Raw genomic sequence first — 21,022 nt, forward strand, 5'->3', positions numbered from 1 at the left:
GGGTTTGTCTTCCAAGCCACGAGCCTGGCCTGTCTTGTGGTGCTATTCACTCAACAGAGTGTGACTGCAGCACGTTGCCTCCAGGGTCCGGCCTCTCAGAAGCCTGAGAGCATCCATCTCGTCAGATGGACCAGAACAAGAAAGTGGGGTGGGGTGAATCACAGCTATCACTCGAAGGAAAGGAATATTTTTCTATTGCTCAATCTTGTCAATTGGGAGTGCACCAGCAGATTCATTGAGACAATATGGATAATTTCAAACTTTTGTTTAAAAGCATGTATGTGGCTTATTCAGGAAAGGAGACGTGTACATTCTAGCCCAAGCAAGCAATCAGAGTCATCTGTTTTTAAGGAAGGTCAGTCGTTTAAAAAGTTTCTAGTTTGAGCAACATCTTCTGTGAATCCTCTGTGGATGCACCAGGCCAAGGTGACTACCTTTGACCAACCCAGTGAGAAGGCCTTTGCTGGTCCCTGCAGTGAGGAACCGGTGGGAACCGGCGGCCTCTTCCCCACCGGCCTGTGTTGCTGGGGGCGGGTGGGCAGGCTCCACAGGCAGCCTCTGTCTGTGGCCAGACTAGGCCGTCCCGGTGACTCGGGCTTACTGACTGTGGTTCAGAACTGCAGAAGGAGAGAGTCAGGAGGGCGGGCCAGGGAACACACACCAGGCACCGCTCTGGCCAGTCAGAGAACAGGAGGCAGCTCCCCCACAGGAATTTGCACCGAGAAGGTGTGGAAGGGACAAGCAAGTGTGAAGGTACCAGAGATCCCAGAGGGCGCAGCTTGCATCGGCCACAGCAGGTGCAGCGCTGATCTGGTGCAGTTCCCCCCTTGAATGAGAAAGATATCCTGATTCTGCTGTGATAAAGATTTCTGATTTTAAAAGAAACCACTCAAGGGTTAAAACAATTATTTTAAATTAACAAAGAAAATTAATCTCCAAATAAACTGACACTATCTGGAAAACTCATCTGTCCCTAAAGTCCACAATGCTTCCACTGCTTCGTCCTGTTATGGAACCTGAGCCTGACGCGAAGGAGTCAGACGTGTGACAGAGGAAGAGTCTGAGAAGAGAAGACACCTTTACAGAATGTACGGCAAGAAAGCCAGCCTGGCCCCCGGGTTACAGTAAGATGCACAGGTCCTGAAAGTTTCGCAGACTCCAGACAGCCACGCAGGCTGCTCAGATGGACGTCTCCCTCCTGTCCTGCTGGGTGATGGCTTCACCAGCTCCTTGCCTGCCTTTGGCTGCCGTTTAGCCTCTTTTGGCCAGAGGACACCATCTCTGGGCAGCTGGACAGCACCCCGCGCCACTCAGGCTCCTGGTCCTCCTGGTCCTCCTGCACCTGCTGCTCAGCCTTGGGTCCCTGCATCTGGAGCAGCTGGAGCTGCACGTGCAGCTCCATGATGACCTTGCGCTCCTCTTGAATTGCTTGATTCAAATGATTGTTCTTTGTTTCCAGCTCTTTGTTCTGTCTCTGTAAATATTCCAGAATAATCTGCAGCTCCTCCTCATCCTCACTCTATCTCTCGCTCTCGGAGGAGTACTCCTCAGTCTCACTTCAGCCGTGCTGCTGGCGACTCTGAATTTCAGCAATCTCGACTCTGAGGCGTCGCTCAGACGTCTCTTCTTTTTCTGAGGAAATCTGCCTGCCTAGAAACTGCTCCATGGTCAGGAGCTCCTCCTGTTCAGTCAGAATCTCATTCTCCCAAGGAAGGAGAATAGTTATAAATTCTTAATTTTCATTCATCTCTTCTTTGGAAACCCTCTTTTCAAAGACTGGCTATCTCTTGTGCAATCTTGGTTTCACACTCCTGTCTTTAAACTTCTCTCAGTTTTCTTTTGAGAGCCGTCAAAATTCTTTTGACTTTCCATAATCTTTCTTCTTTAGATAAATCCTTTTTCCCACCCTGCAGATATTGATATAAACAATACAAAAAAAAAACCCTGTCTCCTCATCTCCTCCTTGATTCCTGCCTGGGTCTCTGGCAGCATGGGCATTGTGGCCATGTTAGACCATCGCAGAGGTTTTGTCACTTGCTTTAGTACAGCATTTCCAAAGAGTTCTTGCACATGTGTGAAAAACACATGCAGGACTCCATTGCTGATCTGCACAGTTAGGCTGAGCACTATAGAAATGTTCTGTATATTCATTTTTGTTTCCAGTTCATTTGTGATGACATGGTCCATGTGTACAATGAGCCAAGAAATCAGAAGATAGTTACATTCTGGCAGTTATTTGAGTAAACGCTGGTATTCATGAACTTTCTCAATCTCTGTGGTCCTCCTACAAGCTTCTTCAAATCTCAGCATAAGCTCTTTAGTAAAGCAAGTTCTCTGGAAGTTCTCACAAATACTGCTTCAGCAAACTGGCTACAGTGTTAGGCTCATATTCTTCCAAGCTGGTAGACTCCTCCTGGTCATAGGCTGCTTTTAGCTCATCCACCTTTGACTTAATTCCTGATACTCTGTAGATACCTTCACATTTCATGCCATACATCTCTAAGGAATCTATACATTCACGGAAAACGACCAGCAGCCAAATGCCATCATACATCATGGTCCTCTCTATTGCATCAGCCAAAGGAATTCCAAAAATGGGTTTGAGATTTGGAACATCAATCGGAGGCACCTCTGGCTCCTGAATTGGCTTTTTCTTTTTCTTCTTTTCCTTCCACTGTTTAGCAACATCAGCTCCTGTCAAATCTTTTGACTTCTTCTCTTTATGTTTTTCTTCTTTGTGCTTTTCTTCTTTATGCTTTTCTTCTTTGGGTTTCTCTTTTCCTTTAAAATCCTCCTCTTTCTTTTTAGAAAAGCTGGGCTTCTTGAAAACGTGGATTCCCTTGGGCGTCTTCATTTTGGAAGGACTTTCTGCCTCATCTCCAGAGCTATCTTCCTGAAAGGCTGCATAGCCTTCCGTCCTCTTTTCCTTTTTCTTAAATTTTCCTTTTTTTCCCCCATGGTCTTTCTCATCATCAGGCACTATATCAGGAGGCTCATGGAGGATGTCATGGGGAGGTGAGGGCTGGCCAGTGCAGTACAATCCAGGAAACTTAGTAGGACTGATCTCTTCAGAGCTGGGGGTCTGGGTAAATCTGCTGCCATGCTCCATCCTGTGGTGTTCACTGGGGCTGCTGGTGGGGGGCAGGAAGCACTCGGTCATGCTGATGCCCTGATAGGAAGGGACAAGGTCTTCTCTGTTACCTATCTATCACACTCTGCCTGCTGCACTTCATACCTCCATGACTGACCACACCAAAAAAATCTCTTTGATACTGTGATGGTGAATACTGGGTGTCAACTTGATCGGACTGAAGGACACAAAGTATTTATCCTGGTTGTGTCTGTGAGGGTGTTGTCTAAGGAACTTAACATTTGAGTCAGTGCCCTGGGAAAGGCAGACCCACCTTTAATCTGGGTGGGCACAATCTAATTAGCTGCCAGCGAGGCTAGAATATAAGCAGGCAGAGGCTGGGCACAGTGGCTTACGCCTGTAATCCCAGCACTTTGGGAGGTGGAGGCAGGCACTCATGAGGCCAGGAGATCAAGACCATCCTGGCCAATATGATGAAAGCCTGTGTCTACTAAAAATACAAAAATTAGCCAGGCATGGCGGTACACACCTGTAGTCCCAGCTACTCGGGAGGCTGAGGCCAGAGAATTACTTGAACCTGGGAGGCGGAGGTTGCAGTGAGCCGAGATCACGCCACTGCAGACCACGGTCCAGCTTGGGCAACAGAGCGAGACTCTCCATTTCAAAAAAAAAAAAAAAAAAAAAAAAAAAAAGCAGGCAGAAAAATGTGAAAAGAAATACTGGCCTAGCCTCCCACCCTACGTCTTTCTCCCATGCTGGATGCTTCCTGCCCTCGAACATTGGACTCCAAGTTCTTCAGTTTTGGAACTCAGACTGGCTCTCCTTGCTCCTCAGCCTATATATATATATATATCTCCCATATATATATATATATAATGGGAGATATATATATATCTCCCATTAGTTCTGTCCCTCTAGAGAACCCTAATACAGATACTAAGTCTCTAGTGAGCTTCTCTGTTTGGCAATACATTGCACAGATGGTCATACATTGTTGCTGGGAGAATTAAGTGCTGTCTATACTACACCACTGTTAAAGAATAGACTCTCATACCTGGTTTCTTCTGGACTCTGCCCTATGTGTCTTTTACTTTTGCTGATTTGTATCTGTATCGTTTCACTTCAGTAAACCACAACCATGAATATAACAGTTTTCTGGGTTCTGTGAGTTCTTCCAGCAAATCATGAAAGCTGAAGGTAGTCTTGATAGACCCAAAAATGTAGGGTGAATAAAATTTCATCAACTGAAAAAACTTTCCAATCCAATTATGAGATATTGTCATAATATTTCAAATATTTGCTTAATGTTTAAAAAACTTTAAAAACTTCAAGTTTAAAAAACTTTCCCATATTTGTACTATTTGCTATAGAATTTCAGAAGAGGTAAAAATCACTTTAAGTTATAGGGGTCAAGAAGGGTTTTATGGAAGAGTCTGGACATTGAGCTGGTTTTCAAAAGGCACAGGAGAGGAGAAAAGACAGAGCAGGGTGAGAAAAATGTCCTCCAGGGTCAGAGGGCAGTAAATAGAACACTTTGGGTGAAGTGTGAATTTGAGGAAGGAAAGTACAAAGCTAAGATTGGCAATGGAGGCTGCAGCCAAATTATAGAGGGTTTTGATGCTGCTGTTGTTTACCATAAAATTAAAACCCAAACCTTCAGTAAATGTAAGCTAATTAAATTTCAGAAAGTTTCTGTTTGGGGATGACCCCCTATAGAGGGTTTCCATATGTTCCTAAATTCTAATCAAAAAGTGAGTCTACTGCCAGAAAACGTCACTGTAATAATAACCTTGTGGAGTTCCACACATATCCCCTTTCGGTGATGTCCACATCAAATTTACACAATTTATAACTGCAAAATTGAGTTGTCTTTAGCCAGAAATTGAATGTTCCACCTGTCATCTGAAAATCCAGCTGTGTTCTTTTGGATCATTGTAACATCACAGTAATAAAGGTTTTGCAATCAGAATTTAGCTCACAATTCTGGTAATGATTCATCATGTAAAACTGTCTCCAGCTCAGCCTCCCTGTGGTTTCACTGGTCCTAAAACCCCCAAAACTGCTGTTGTCTTGAAGACATGTAGCCCTAAATACATACTGTTATCGTCAGGAGTCGGGGAAGATGAGGTTGCAGTGGATGGAATTTATAAAGAGAAGGTGTCAGGTTTATCCAAAGGTGTCAATTATAGAGGGGCATGAAACTTTGTATGGGTGTTCAATAGTTATAACCGTGGGTAAACCACCATACATCATTTTCACAACAGAATATTATACAAACCAGCCCACTTCCTTTCCCCCCTGCCCTATAAAGGCAACGTTTTAAGAATGGCATGTATTGTTTTGTTTTAAGGGTGTATCTTCTATCAGGAGTGGAAAATAAAGGCACTCTGTATTTGTTGGTTCTTTAGTCTGGTTCAATGCAAAATTCAGGCCTTTGGCCATATTAGTGTACACACTAATTTTCTCACATACTCTATGTGTATGTAAGAGTACTCTAGAGTATATGAGCATATTCTCGAGTACTCTAGAGTATATGAGCATATTCTCATATACTCTATTTCACATTTAAAAAATCATCTGTACTCAAATTATATAAATAATTTATCCAGTTTCTACTTAATATCTGGTAGGCATGAGCTTTTAGTATGACTGAAATTGAGCCTCTTATTCCCCTTTCTCCAAAATCGTATACTTTCCATATGTCCCTTATCTCAATGTCACCAATATCCACCCAGACTTCTAAGTCAGACATGAAATCATCGTGACATTTCCCACTCCTTCATTCTTTACATCCAATTAATCACCAAGTCCCAGCTAATTTACTGCCTGAAAACTTCACCTTCCTGTTCACTTTTTTCTGTCCTACCCATATTCCTTAGTTCCTCACATAAGTTACTGAAATAACCTCTTTACTGGTTTCTCTGTTTTTCATCTTCTACCCTCTGATGATTTTCTTTTTGAAAATGCATCATAAAATGTTGTACCAAATGTTGTACATGATGGCTGAGGAAGATTTTTTCTGCCATCTTCCCACTCCTCCTTGTCTAGCTCAATCTTGGAAAAGTCCTGTAGTTGGAAGGAAGAAAAACTTTAACAGGAACATTTTGTGAGAGGTGAGGGACCTCTGATATTGACATGTTATGTTAGAGATATCTGGGTGGAAATACGGAGTAGGTGGTGATTCATGAATGTAATTTAAGGCTGGCAGTATATATTTGAAATTCTTTAGAATATTAGTGTTATCAAAACCCATGAGGTTGGATGAGGTCACAAGGAAAAAATAGAAAGAAAAAAAAGGAGAGGTTCAAAGACAGACTGGGGGCCTTCTGATGTTTAGAGGATGGGAAGATGAACAAAAACAACAGAGAAGACTGAGAAGGAGCTTTCAGAGAGATGGAGAAAAACCCAGGCTAGAATCGTGTCCTGGAAGCCAAGTGAGGAGAGCACCAAGGCAGCTGACTGATGGTTTCTATGACATAGTGGTGAAGGGGAAGTAGGATTAGGATGGAAAACTAACCACTATACTTAACAACATGAAGGTCATTGGTGACCTTTCCATTTCTGTAAAGTGGTGGGCACAAAAACCAGGTTTGATCAGGCTGTAAAGAGAAGCAGAGACTAGTTGAGGGTAGAGAATATAGGCAAGGAGAGGAGTTTTGCTCTAAAAGAAAAAGAAGGCCAGGTGCAGTGGCTCACGCCTGTAATCCCAGCACTTTGAGAGACCGAGGTGGGTGGCTTCTCTAAGGTTAGGATTTCGAGACCAGCCTGACCAATATGGTGAAACCTCATCTCCAGTAAAATTACAAAAATTAGCCAGGCGTGGTGGCACACACCTATAGTCCCAGCTACTAGGGAGGCTGAGGCAGGAGAATCACTTGAACCTAGGAGGTGGAGGCTAAAGTTACCCGAGATCGTGCCACTGCACTTCAGGCTGGGTGACAGAGTGAGACTCTGTCTCCAAAAAAGAAAGAAAGAAAGAAAAATAAGGTAGATGCTGGAGATAGAAGTGAACTCCAGGAGGATTTTTAAGGTAAGAGATGTTTACATGCTACTGGGCAAGAGAAAATTGATGACACAGGAAAGAAAGAGGATAGTGACTGAAGTAATCTTTTTGAGTAACCAAGAGGCAATTAGATCTGGCACACAAGTGGAGGGGTTGGATTTATTTAAGAGTGTGGAGAGTTTTTCGAAATTCACAGGAGAGAAGGCAGAGTATGTGGCACAGATGTTGATAGGTAGACGTAGTGGCAGAAGCTTGTAGAAGTTATCTTCTGGCTGCTTCAATTTCCTCAGGAAAATAGAAAGCGAGGTCATCCACTGAGAGTGAAGTATTGGAAACTTTGAAAGGTCTCCTTCTCAATGAAGACTTTCCTCCTCAACGTATCTAAAATCCAGTCCCCTGGGCACTTATCACTAATATTCTATTTTGCTTACTTGTCAGATTTGCCATTTCCCCACCAGAACTTGAACTCCATGAAAGTAAGGTTTTATGTCTGATTTATTTACTACTGCAACAGCAGAACCTACAATACTGACAGGTAAATAGATGTTAAGTTAATTAATGGAAGCATTTTTGTGATGATTAGAATGGAGTGGATTGGGCTTTTTAGTACAAAAGTAAAGGAAGCATCTTTCTATCATAAAAGAGTAACTAAGAAAGCTATGGAACTTGCAGGACATATTGTCTTAAGAGTGGGGAACAATCAGACTGGTGAGTGATTTTGAAGGAAAGGGGGGAAAATAAGGTTGGTTTTTACTGGCACCCCCATGAGTCCAGCTTATTTAACAAGTTGGTTATAATATCCCATCTGTTTCAGGAAACTGGAGCAGCTTTACATACCTGAAAGTTTTCTATAGCTTGGAGAAAATAGTTTTAGACTGCGTGTGGGTCAGACAATTATGAATGTTGAGTTGTCTTCTTTTTCACAATGTGTAGCAAAAGCTTCAGGTTCAGCAGCTGACAGTATGACAAATATAGGACTGGTGGCCAAAGGGAAATGAATCTTAATAAAACATTAAAATCCATGATTTTATGGCATACATTTTGAACTGCTATGCTTCTCTGCCAAAATTTAGCCCACGCCACAGGAACTAACTTATACACAAACATATTTTGAACATAGCTCTATTAATAATAGTTTCCAGTTCAAAAAAAAAAAAGAAAAAGAAGAAGGAAAGAAATGCATCAAGTGACGAGACACCATGTAGTTAGGGGACACATGAACTGGAGTCAGAGACAGAAATTCTTGTCATATGTTAAAGTGTGAGTACACATTCATGCTTTAAAAAACCTATCACCATTTTTCCGGCAGTGTGCTATCATGAAGCAATAGAAAGGCCTAGGCATGAGAATCAAACAGACTTGTATTTGAATCTTTATCAGTCAGGATCTGTCAGAACAGAGAAACCAGCCAAGGTGTTTTCTTTTTTCTTATCTATTTTTAATTCTAAATAATTGTAATGCAGAAAATTGTTTACACCATTGATGAAAGGTCTGAGGGAGCTGATGGAAAAGAAGGCAGGTATGGGCAATTCAGAGATTAGCAAGAACAAGGAGCTATGATAACTTCTAGGCATAGGCGGCAAGAAGGAGGTGGGTTATCAGAGCCCTGAAGCTGAGACCATCTAATGGGAGCTACAACTATAGTTAGACCAATTAGACCTGGAGCCAGGAAGGAGCTGGAGCTGCTTCTGGAAAGGTTAGCCCAGGCAAAGCAAAAAGTGGGAGGAATAGCTTATCTTGTCTTCTTGCCTCCAGTCTCCTCTAGGTCCCAACCCTCCTACCCCTTGGAACCCACAAAGGAACCTGGGAATTGTAATTCCTGCAATGGAGAGCAGGACAGGGAGAGGCAGAGAAGGTATCTAAGAACAAAGAAACCTCTCAGAAACTCTGTTCAACCTTTTATCAGCTGTGAATCCTTGAGTGATTGTTTTAACATTCAGAATCTATTTCTTTATCTGCAATGTGAGAAAAGCGGTGTCTACCTCATAGGAGTTTTTGTAATTCCAAATGCAATAAATGTATGCACAGTGCCTGGTTCAGAGTGGAAGCTGAAAACATGCCATTTCCCCTTTCCCATTTAGAAATATTCCTTAAAGCTTTGTTTGCCTAGAGAAATGAAGTAACTAATGATTCTGAAGAGAACTTAGCCACCAAATCTTATCTTCAGCAGTGCTTTAATTTTAATAATCTTCATCAAAAGCAGCACAGAACCCAAAAATGATTCAAAGAGGCATTCACTCAAAGCTCACATTTATCTAGAATTGTTTATTTGAAATCTTGGTCAGTTCTGGGGGGCCCCTGACAAGATAGTGTTTGTGGTAATGGCCACAAAATCAATGAAGTGTTTCTAGAAGAGACAGAAGGCAATAGCCCTTGATCTCTGCTGCTAAAATAAGATGTATTTTTCGTAGATCTAGAAAAAGATTTTTCTAGATCTAGAAAAAGATCTATGAAAAATGCAGAAAAATAGAAATAGATGGGGTTTTAAATAGAAAAATAGAACAAGAGGGGTTTTAATAGCTGCACTGAAATCTTAAGGGAGACATGTCTTTTGACAATAAAACCTACTCTCAAGGTTAGGAAAAGTGCATACAAAAGCGTACATGAGGAAACACAGTGAAACCTCATTTATTTAGTTTGACCTAATTTGAAATTTGGGATAACTTGGTCTTGGAAAGATTTAAGTTCCTGCTGAAGAATCTAATTAATTCAATTCAGCGAGCTCTTACTGAGCTCCTACAGTTGCTTCTGACCTGGTGCTGGGATCAGGATGAAAACTCATAACACCTATAACACTGTCTTTGCTTTCAAGGTGTTTGTTTCTTGCTGTTTGTGTAAATTATGATTCTAAGAGCCAACTTAATTTATTTAATTAAAAACTTGAAGCAAATTGCATAAATAATACAAATAATTTTTATCTCTTCATTAAAGCAGGTTGTGCGGAACTGTTATTTTGCTTAAAGAGGTAATCACAAATAGAAAAAATGTGAATTTCTTTGGCAGATAGTTTTGGGACCAAAATCCAACTTTGTCACACACTACGGTGACTTTGGACAAGCCACCAACTTGTGGATAATATCTTCTCCATAGTATTGCCATGGTGGTTAACTAAGGAAATATGTGAGAGGGTTTGGCCCACTGCCCAGTTCTAATTTGTAAGAAACATTTGAGGATTCCCTTTCTTCCTTTCTCTTGGAAATACTTCACCTTTTAGCAACAAATTTTAGTTATCCAGTCACTGGAGAGTAATATAAAACTAGTTAAATTTTTTTTTTAATTTCAAAATTATTTACAATCAGCCATGTCCTATCTAGAGTTTACTTGAATAAAAAAGAGTTTTGTTTTGTGTTTTTGACTTATATACAAGAAAGCACAATTGAGGGTACAGGGAGATCAGTTCTTCACCTGATGACTAGACTATTAGATAATTTCTCTCTTTCTCTAGGAAACAGAAACAATATTTCCTCCCTAGAGCCACCATTGCTATATTTTTGGTATATTTTCCTTTTAATAGGCAGTTTTCTTTATGGAATTGAATTGATGCTATATATAATATGTATTTGGTAGCCTACCTTTTAGGGTGATTGTATATTACAAGCCTTTTCCCATGTCATTAAACACTCTGCAAAGCACAGTGTTCCATTGTAAAGAAGTGTCATCATTATGTAAATATCCTCTTACCACTGGGCCCTTGCTTAAGTTTCATTTGCTTTATTATAAATAACACTATAGATATATCTTGATGCTTGAATATAGACCCATATTATTGGACTGTTTCCTGAAAATAGACACCTAATCATACATAATAGGTCAAAGTTAATACATGTTAAAGAAGCACTTGATAACAAATATCCATTGAGTGCATTGGCCTGAGAATTATAATTTTTTAAAAAATTAAACTTTTAAAGGAACTTTAAGGAACAAAATAATGTATATGATTATTTCAGCTTTCAGTTGTTTCAATAATAATGAGATTGGAGAATTTTAAATATTCTTGGTGGCCATTTGAATTTCTTATTTAGCAACTTGCTTGTGACACAGCAAATTTTTCCATTTCCTGTTTCTTGAACATTTTCTATGCTCCAGATATTGGAACAAGGTATATAGATATTCATAAAATATTATCCCTATCTTTGAGGAATTCTACATATCAAAGGAGAGAGGGAAAATACAGTGTCATAAGATCAATAATGAAAACATAGAAATTTGCAGTCATAATAAAGTATGATTAATCTTTGAGACTGAAGTGGTTTTTGAAAGATGAATGGGAATTTTCCAGGGAGATAATTAGGGAAGGGCTTTTCAGTCCAGAAAGTTAAGAGCATGCACAAAGTCTAGAAGTTTGGAGGAGCAAATATGCAGGAACTAAAAGTAGTTAGCAACTGCTAGGCTATAAAATGGGTTAGGAGAGGATCAAGTGGGAAGAGAGGAAGGTGGGAAGATGGAGAAGTTTGCAGGAACCAGATGGTGCAGAACCTTGTATTTCATGGTGAGCAGTATGACTTGACCCAAACAGTGATGTGTAGCCACTGAAGTCAGTCTTTTTATTCTAATAATTTCTGATTTTGTAGCTAAAGAAGTAGATGGCAATTTAAGATTTTTAAATGTCTCATCTTAAACCAGAACAATCTGTTTATACTTTTGCTATGCTAAACATGCTATGGAAAAACCAACACTGATTATGTGAAGTTACCTTGGAGATGTGAAAATTATTTTAAGAAGCAGGCTGATTGCCTTGTCCATAGCTCAATCCCACCAGGGCCCAATTATTTCCCTGATATCACACACATCCTTCATCTATTTAGTTCTGGGAAATGGTGACATTTTTCATGCCACAGCAAAATTATATGTGTTTTAACACTGCCAAGCAATTTGCATTTTACACAGATTCAACATCCATATCTTTTTCAAGCCATTGCATGCCATTTGATTTAGGAAAGTCATTAAGCCATATTGCATAATTTATATGTTAAAGTTTAAAATACAGATGTTAATTTGATAGCTAACCATTACCTTCCCTCTGAAGGTCAAACAGTCCCAAGTGGCCTCAGGTCAAACTCTAGGGACCTTCTCTTTTTCGGTAGTTCTTTCAGCACTGCAAACACAACCATATTGGCAAGTGAGCCTTGAATGGCAGAATTGTGTGGAATTATTTAAATAACAACTGAAGTCAAATTGCTTCCATGCACTTCTTAAAAATAAACTTTTTTACTGGTGTACAACATATATACAAAAAAATACAAAGAAATATATAGCTAGATGAGTTATCACAGAATAAGTACCCCCTGTAATCACCACCCAAGTCTCAAAATAAAATATTACCAGCACCCCAGAAGCCTCATTCGTATCTATCCTCCACCTCCCCATCAGTTTGATCTTTCTTCTTCCCACAGGTAATCATTATCTAATTTCCACTACCATAGATTACCTTCTCTCATTTTGGGTTATTTTAGTATTATTGTTTTGTACCTGGCAATATTAGTTCAATTTATTCATATTGTTGTAAATATACCACAATTTATAAGTTCACTTTATTTTTCATAGACTTTGGGGATGTTTGGGGCTATCATAAATAATATGGCTACAGATATTCTTAACACATAGTTTTTGGTGTGCATATGTCTGCATTTCTGTGGGATGCATTTCTAGAAGTGGAAATGCTAGATCATGCAAATAAGCATGCTTATTTTTAACTTTAATAGGTACTACCAAATAGCATTCCAAAGTGTTTGTACAATTTTGATTCTTATCAACAGTGTGTATATCTCCCCTAGATCCACACCAATACATTATTCATTTTTGTTTTAGACATTCTGTAAGGTATATATCTTATTTGGTTTTAATTTATATTCCTCATATGACTAATTTGAACATCTTTTTATATGTTTACTGATTCTTTGGATATTATTTTTAGAAAGAGGCTGTTTTAGTCTTGAACTCACTTTTTTTTTTTTTTTTCGGAGTCTCACTCTGTCGCCCAGGCTGGAGTGCAGTGGCGCTATCTCGGCTCACTGCAACCTCCGCCTCTCGGGTTCACGCCATTTTCCTGCCTCAGCCTCCCTCCCCAGTAGCTGGGACTACAGGAGCCTGCCACCACACCCGGCTAATTTTTTGTATTTTTAGTAGAGGCAGGGTTTCACCGTGTTAGCCAAGATAGTCTCAATCTCCTGACCTCGTGATCCACCCACCTCGACCTCCCAAAGTGCTGGGATTACAGGCGTGAGCCACGGCGCTCGGCCTAACTCACTTTTTATTGCGTTAATCTTTTAATGATTGGTTTATTGAAGGAGTTTTATATATTCTGGATACTAGTCCTTTGCATATTTTGAGAATATTTTGTGAACATCTTTTTATATATTTATGGATTCTTTGGATATTCTTTTTAGAAAGAGGTTGTTTTAGTCTCGAACTCACTTTTTATTGCATTAATCTTTTACTGATTGGTTTATTGAAGGAGTTTTATATATTCTGGATACTAGTCCTTTGCATATTTTGTGAACATTTTGTGAACATCTTTTTATGTGTTTATTGATTCTTTGGATATTCTTTTCAGAAAGATGCTCTTTACTGATTGATTTATTGAAGGTGTTTTATATATTCTGGATACTAGTCCTTTGCGTATTTTGCAAATATATTTTTCTAGTATGTGGTTTGTTCTTAACGCCCTTCATGGTGTCATTTGATCAACAGAAACTTAATTTTAACGTAGTCCAGTGAATTTTTTTCCTTCATGGTTAGTGTTTTTTTGTACTTTGCAAGAGTTGTCTTCACATCCTATCTGTGTACTTTGAAAGGGAGTACTGAATAGCTTATTTTTTTCCTCTGAACGTTTACTTACCTTTTTGTTGTTTGTAACCAATTGGAGATTAACATGGGCAAGTTGCTTTTGCAGACACCAGGACCCTTGGGTCTGCACAAACTCAGATTGATTTGTTTCTTTAAAGAATGTTTTGCTTGAATTCAATCATTTTGAGAACCAGACTCTTTGTAGCCATTTAGTCTATCAATGCCATCTCTCAACCAGCATCATGGAGAAATCAGATATCTTCAGTTCATACCTGACCATCTAATTTGTCTCATAAGGAAGGAGAGACAGAGCAAGGGGTTATGCCTATGAAGAATAACTCCCATAGCAAAGTCATCTCTCATTCTATTGCCAGCAGTGGGGTATGTGAGACAGGCTCCAAGTACCAAAACCACTTGTAAGAAGGGGTGTCAGGTGAGCACATCCACTTGTGTTTTCAGAGAAAGGTGGGCCTGAATTGAATATCAGGAGACTTGCTGAAGAACTAGAAGGAGATTTGGGCCAATCCAACAGGGAGGGAGTGGCTGTAATTTCCTATGGCTGGGCTTAAATATGTTTCTGGAGCAAGTCACATGAGGAGAACAACGTCTTGGAACATATCTGGAAATACTCATTGTCAGATACTTTCCCCCGCATAATTTCTTTGTTACTACATAAGAATATATATTACATATAGAATTACATAAGAATATATATTACATATATTCTTATGTAATATAGTCATTTTAAACATGACCATAATGTTAAAAAAATATGACTCTTCCTCAGTCTCTCATAAACAAGAAAGTACTTTGTATTTCTGAGAGTTCTGTTTCTATGAAAAGGGTATTAGCATTGTGCTTCCCTAAGTACAGTAGGAAAATGTGTGATTCTATGTTTTTTCTTCCTCATTAGAGATTGTTATTAATAGTCTTCTAGAGGCACTAACACTATTTCTTGTCAGAAAGGAGAAGGCCAATGAGTAAAATAGCTCTGCTTTTCCCTGCCCCTGGCCTTCTACAGAATACTGTTCCTCTTGCAGGAAATGTGGTCCTATTATCCTGTCTGGCCTTAGTTGGCAGTCGTTCTCCACATTGGTAGCCAAATGGTAGTATGTCTTCTGTGTCTTTTATCAGGCAAAGCAACCTTTATGAGTCTGTGGGCCTCCAAAGGAAAGACTGGTCAAGCAACTATCTGGTACTCTTGGTCAGAATGCTTGGCCACTCTTTCCTGTGTGGCCATTAACATAACTTTCTTCCCCCAGTTTTCAGTCATTTCCTGTTCCCACTTACAACCTTTGGCCCCTCGTGGCATCAGCTAGTATCTTCTTGCTATGGCCTTTGTCTGCCTTTGGTTCCCTGCCTCTTGGATCACATGTTGTCCTGTCATTGCTTCTTTGGATGGCAGAATCTCTCTACTTATAGGCAAGTGAGGCTCAAAACTGCTGTCTATTAGTAGTGGTGGGATGGGGCACAAATGCTCCTTTTTCCATCACTCCCCACTTATCTTCTTACCACATTCTACCCTTAATAATACTAAACTATTTTTAGACATCTAAATACCTCTTCCACCATACCCCTTCTTCTATCTGTCACTTTTATAGGTGATGTTGACTTAGTACACACTGCCTCTTCTGCTTTGAACCTTTTCGTATCCCTCTCCTCTCATCATCCATTCCCTATATTTATCCTTCACAATCCACTTCAGGCACAGAGCCTCCCAGCTGCTTTCCTCATTATTTTTCTAACCCAACCCTGATCCCCTAAGTTGTCTCTGGAGACATTTCTATGTATTTCCAGAGCTCATTGTGTGTACACTGCCTGACACTCCTCACACTCTGTTTAGTTATATTCACCTGTGCCCCATACTAGGCTCTGAGTTCCCTGAAGTCAGGGATCTCATATTTTCACTTGGGTTAGCAGCTCCTATACCAATTCCTAAAGTATTTGAGCTGGCACTCAAAATATGTTTACTGATTGATGAATGATGACCTAAAAAAGGCACTCTGAAAGAAACAAAATATCTTACAGATTAATGCTGAGCTCTTTATAGCTAATTTATAAGTTCATTTCAGATCTTTTCAAATATCTCCCCCCAACATTCTACTAACACTTCTCTGGACACACACTAATAGGAAGAAACTGAATTTTTTAAGCCTTTTTAATAGAGAAAAAGAACATTAATTTGCTTTCAACAGATTTCAAATTTGTGAAAATTTAGTTAAGGACTGATCTTAAGTTTAGTAAATATGCCTTCAAAGATGGTACCTTTTAATTTTGTATTGTAGGTGAGAACATTTAAATTATTCAGAAGATGAATATTTTTCCTATTAGAGAAAAGATATACATTAAATTTATAAAATAAAAATGTAAAATAAAGTTTATAGAAGAAAGAGGGAAACCAAAGTCTTCTGTTAAATAACATTTTTCTAGTTGTTAGCTTATATCCTTGAAAACAATAGGACAATTTCAGAATCTTTTGGTTATCTCAGATAACATAAACAGATTTCAACCAGTAAATAATAATGAATTTTTATGTAATGAATTGACCTTTAAAGTAGAATTCTACCATTAGTTAGCTGTGTGGCTTTAAGCAACTTGACCTCTATAACCCCAACTTCTTCATGTGAAAAATGTAATTACTCTAAGAATTATATGGGGAAAAATATATAATACCTGGCCCAGTGTGCCATGCAGTGCTAGTAGAAGATATTATAATTATACTAACATGATCCAAATTAGGCTGTTTTATGTCATCTAAGTTTTCCTACATATGATTATGATTACAATTATATTCTCAAGTCTGGGAAAAGATAAACAATGCCTTCCTATTTTTAAGTGTTAGAGTCCATGATATACTAATTTGCCCTATGAGCAGACATTTGTTTGTTGCTGCTATTATTTTGATTTATTTATTTATTTATTTATTTATGTTTTGTCTAACAGGTATCCTTCCCTTTGGGAATTTTTGTTTTGTTTTTGGTATGGATCAGATGGGCTCAACCCTGCCACCTTACCCCTTATCCACAGGTATGAGTTCAGTATCCAGATTTCATTCAACAAGAATAGCATGTCTCCTTGCTTATTGGTTCAGTGATGGATTCATAATCCAAACAAGGCCAATCAGAACCTTCCCTGTTATGTGTGTGATACAGGGACATTGGGAGAAAGTATGACTCTGTTCTCTCAAATCAATAGCTACCATAAACTAGAACTGCTGACAGCCATCTTCTATGGCTGCATGGAAGTGACTATCTAAAGGAAGAGAAAATTAAGCCAAAACACAGGAAAAAGAGAAGTGAGACCTGGAGAGATAGAAATAAACCCTGGATCAAACCATTGACAATCTATTTATACTGGGCACTACATTCCTTTTTTTTTTTTTTTTTTTGTACTTAAGACATAAATTGTTATTCTGTCATTTTCAATACAGAGGTTCTTTGCTAATACACCTCAAAGCAGCAAGAAACTGAGGCAGTAGAAGATAAAAGTAAAACAAAAACCTTGATGATCAGTGCAATTATTCTGCATTAAATATTCATATTCCAGAACAACTTTTAATTTTATTAACGTACATCCTCATGTAACTATGGAAGAATTCACCCACAAATATCCAAACTCACAAATATTCATTCTTTTCATCAATAGTTCCAAGTTATAAAAAATGTATTTATAGATAGTGACTCTGATATTAGGAGAAAAAAAAATTGGCTCTGCTCTTTATCCTCTAAATTTGGTATTTCCTATCCCAAATTTACAAACAGAATAAATGGATCTTTCCTCTTTCTTTCCACTGATTCCCAAATAGCCCACTCCTTCAAATGTGTATCCCATTCAATATCCTAAAATTCTCAGCAGTCTTTGCATTCAAAGTTCAAAACCAAGTAAAACTGAAAATTCTAAAGAGGGGGTAATAATGTGATAGAAAGGAAAAAATATTACTGTTATTCCTGCCATGGATAAAAGTAGAGCCTCCTCTCTTACATTCATGTAAAATTGTTTTTGTTTCTATCTTCTCTATCATAGCCTGAGTTATATATTAGTCAGGAACTAATATATTCAAAGTCTTGGTGACCAATATTATTCTAGGATTAGAGGATCACCCACCTTCTAAAAGTCTTTCTTCTTGTCCATGTTTTTCTTTAGAATACTTCCAATTAATGTTTAATGTGTGTTCTCAGAGACCAGCTGCAAGATGATGGACACTGCTTACTTCCTCTTTTGCTTGCTACTTACCTCCCACCCCAATGACATGTGGCAATAACATGTCCTTTTCATTATCTACTGACTCCAATTTTTTTCTTTTTCCCTTGTTAACAAAGTTCTGACCTTGTTCAGAATAGTAATGTTCTCACATTCACAGGGATGAGCAGTTGATTGGTCAATGCCAGTTATGGCAGACTTCTTTCCAGCTGTCTTAGCTTTTCAATAGCCAAATGTGGTCATGTGACACTGCTGTAGCCAATGTGACCCAAGTGTCAGTTGACTCTGGAGTGGTTCTGGGAAGGCTTCTGATCCTGATGGAAAGAGATACACTCTGTTCTGAGCCCTCCCATTTCTTCCTTCTTCCTGGCTTAGACATGAATTTGGAATATAAACAGCAGCTGCCATATTGCAATATGAGGTATGGACATGAGGAAGAAAGCCATAATGCTAAAAATTGCAGAACACAAAGATGGAAAATCTGGGTCTGTGATATCGTTGAGTAGTTAACTAGTGTAGAAGCTAGCTGGCTCCATCTTTCTTGGCGTGTAACAAAAATACACTATTATTCATTTAAAGTGCTGTTATCAAATTTCTCTAATTTGTAGCCAAATACCCAGTAATAATGTTCACATATGCTATTTAGGTCTCTTCTGCCTAGAAAACTGAGAGGATGCCTCACTACCTCATGTTGGATGTCGCCCTCTCTGCAGGTCACTGACACCAGCTGAGCTTGGCCTCTGTGTCCCCTGGGCACCATTTTCTCCTCTGAGCCTACCTGTTACCACCACTAAACATCAATTATTTGTATGACAGCCTGGATGGTACTCTTATTTTTCATGTTGGCTAAAGCAGAGAGCACACACAGCAATAAAGGCCAGTCCCCAAAGTGAATATTCTCAAGGTGCAAGATGAATTTGGATTGGAATCAGAGAACAAAAGGGAGTCAGGTTTGCACAGCAGTGATTCCCATAAAAATGGAGATCCAGTTGACAGAAATAGTTCAGGACTAAACTGAGATGTACTAATACATTGTTCCCCTTCAAACCAAAAATATTTAACTATCTATTCAACAGTAGAGATAAAGGGAGAAACTGATTTCCTGTTAATAACAATCATACACTAAGAGGTAACATACTAAATGAACTTCTACCAACTTAAGCAGATTCAATCATCTGAAGATGAAAACTAAGAAAAATATTTCCTGTAGTTCTGGATCTGTCTTCTGTTTTTGTCATTGTTGTTGTTGTTGATTTTGGTTTTTGTCAATTTTCTGAACCAGAAAACTTTCTGTGAACTCCACTAAAGGGTTGAACAGTTAGAAAATAAACTATGTATTCACTTTAAATAGCCTTGTGCCATGCATTCTTTCATTTCAGAAATTTCAGCTGTGATTGCTGATTTCAGGCTCCTCAGAATATTCAATAGAATAGATAGGCACCATCAAGCAGGGTTGTTTGTATTTCCTCTTGGCAGAGCAATGCCAGTTTGCATTTTGTTCATCAAGCGCAGGTGGAAAGCTGAGTTGAATGGCACCTGTTCCTGATTTACTCTGTTGATGCCTTAGCATTCCTTAACAACTGATATCATCCTTGGCAGTTGTCTGGTTGGCGTGCCCCTTAATATAGTTCTAAATGAGTCACCGTTGTAGGAGAAATGCAGAGGGAGAAGAAAGAGGGCATCTACAATGCCCAGAGGGAAATCCCATGGACAGCTGGGTGCTGAGCTCTCTTTGTGTGGGTGTTTCTGCCTGCAGGCCTGAAAGGAATAAGCACAACTCCCAACAGAGTATATCATATCACCGCAGGGTATATCCTGATTTGAACTTGTTACAAAAATCCAGAATCTTCAACTAAGTTGACAGCAACAAAATAATGTATTTCCCTCATTTCTATTTTCTTCATTTTAATAATTAAAACAGTTAGATATATTTAGTGGGAATCTATTGTATGTTAAGCACTGTTCTAAAAACCACAGGTGATATAGCAAATGTATTTCAGAATTCCCAACTGAATAACCACAGGATTGATATTAAGAGTGAATGTGATAATAATCAAATGAAAACAAAATGCTGTTGATGAAAAAAACAAAAATGAAAACGATCACACCGCAGTTAAATATGTGCAGCATTTGTCATTTGTCATGTTCAACAATGCTGGGTGCACTCGATGTGCTGAGTATGTTGTTTTAAACTTAGAAACATAACCCTCTACCAGCCTCTAGCTAACAGTAGATGAATACAAAGGATTTAGGCCCATTCAGTATTCTAGAAGAAGTGAAAAAGAATGTATAATGTTTTAAGAAATGTATTTCCAGCAACTTTCTACAATTGAGCTGACATTCAGCATACAAGTCCACATGTATTAGACTCCAGGAAACAATTGTAACTGGAGGGAAAGCAGAATAATCAAAGATACACATTTTTAAACTTGTGCAAAACTCTGAGAAGTGTCAGTTTGTTACTAAAATTTGTGGCCATAATTTTAAAAACCTGTTTTTAGCAAACTCGTTCTGACTGTACTAGGTCAGTCAGAGAGAAAGGCTGGTTCTATTGTAAGAAAGGTTGTTAGGAAGAAGAATTTCTTTAGGAGTATAAGCAAGTGTTCTGTCAAATGGAAATGAGGGTGTTTGCTCCGTGGAAATGATTGAGTCTTTGAAGTGGCATCACAGAAGTCTCTCTGTATTACTGTATGTCACAGTTTCACAAGAGAGGCCTTAAGTTTTCCTAACCAAAAGAAAATAATAATGATAATAGCAAAAATATCCTTTGGAAAGAATCTAGAAGTGAATTTCTTCTGGTGGACAAAGGAATAACTAATAAAGCTAAACACCATAGTTCATATACACAGATTATCAGTTAACATATGGCTGAATAATAAATAATCTTCACTTTATAGAATAGCTGAGTTTAAGTAAGATCAGATAAAAACATTATTCAGAGA

General features: G+C 38.7%; 1 pseudogene; it reads right to left on the reverse strand.

Moving 5' to 3' along the window:
* Nucleotides 1-1,179: 1,179 nt before the first annotated feature.
* Nucleotides 1,180-3,160, reverse strand: LOC105539358 (annotated as a pseudogene).
* Nucleotides 3,161-21,022: the final 17,862 nt, after the last annotated feature.

Source organism: Mandrillus leucophaeus, unplaced genomic scaffold, assembly GCF_000951045.1.
Source record: "Mandrillus leucophaeus isolate KB7577 unplaced genomic scaffold, Mleu.le_1.0 Scaffold2036, whole genome shotgun sequence".
Classification (NCBI taxonomy): Eukaryota; Metazoa; Chordata; class Mammalia; order Primates; family Cercopithecidae; genus Mandrillus; species Mandrillus leucophaeus.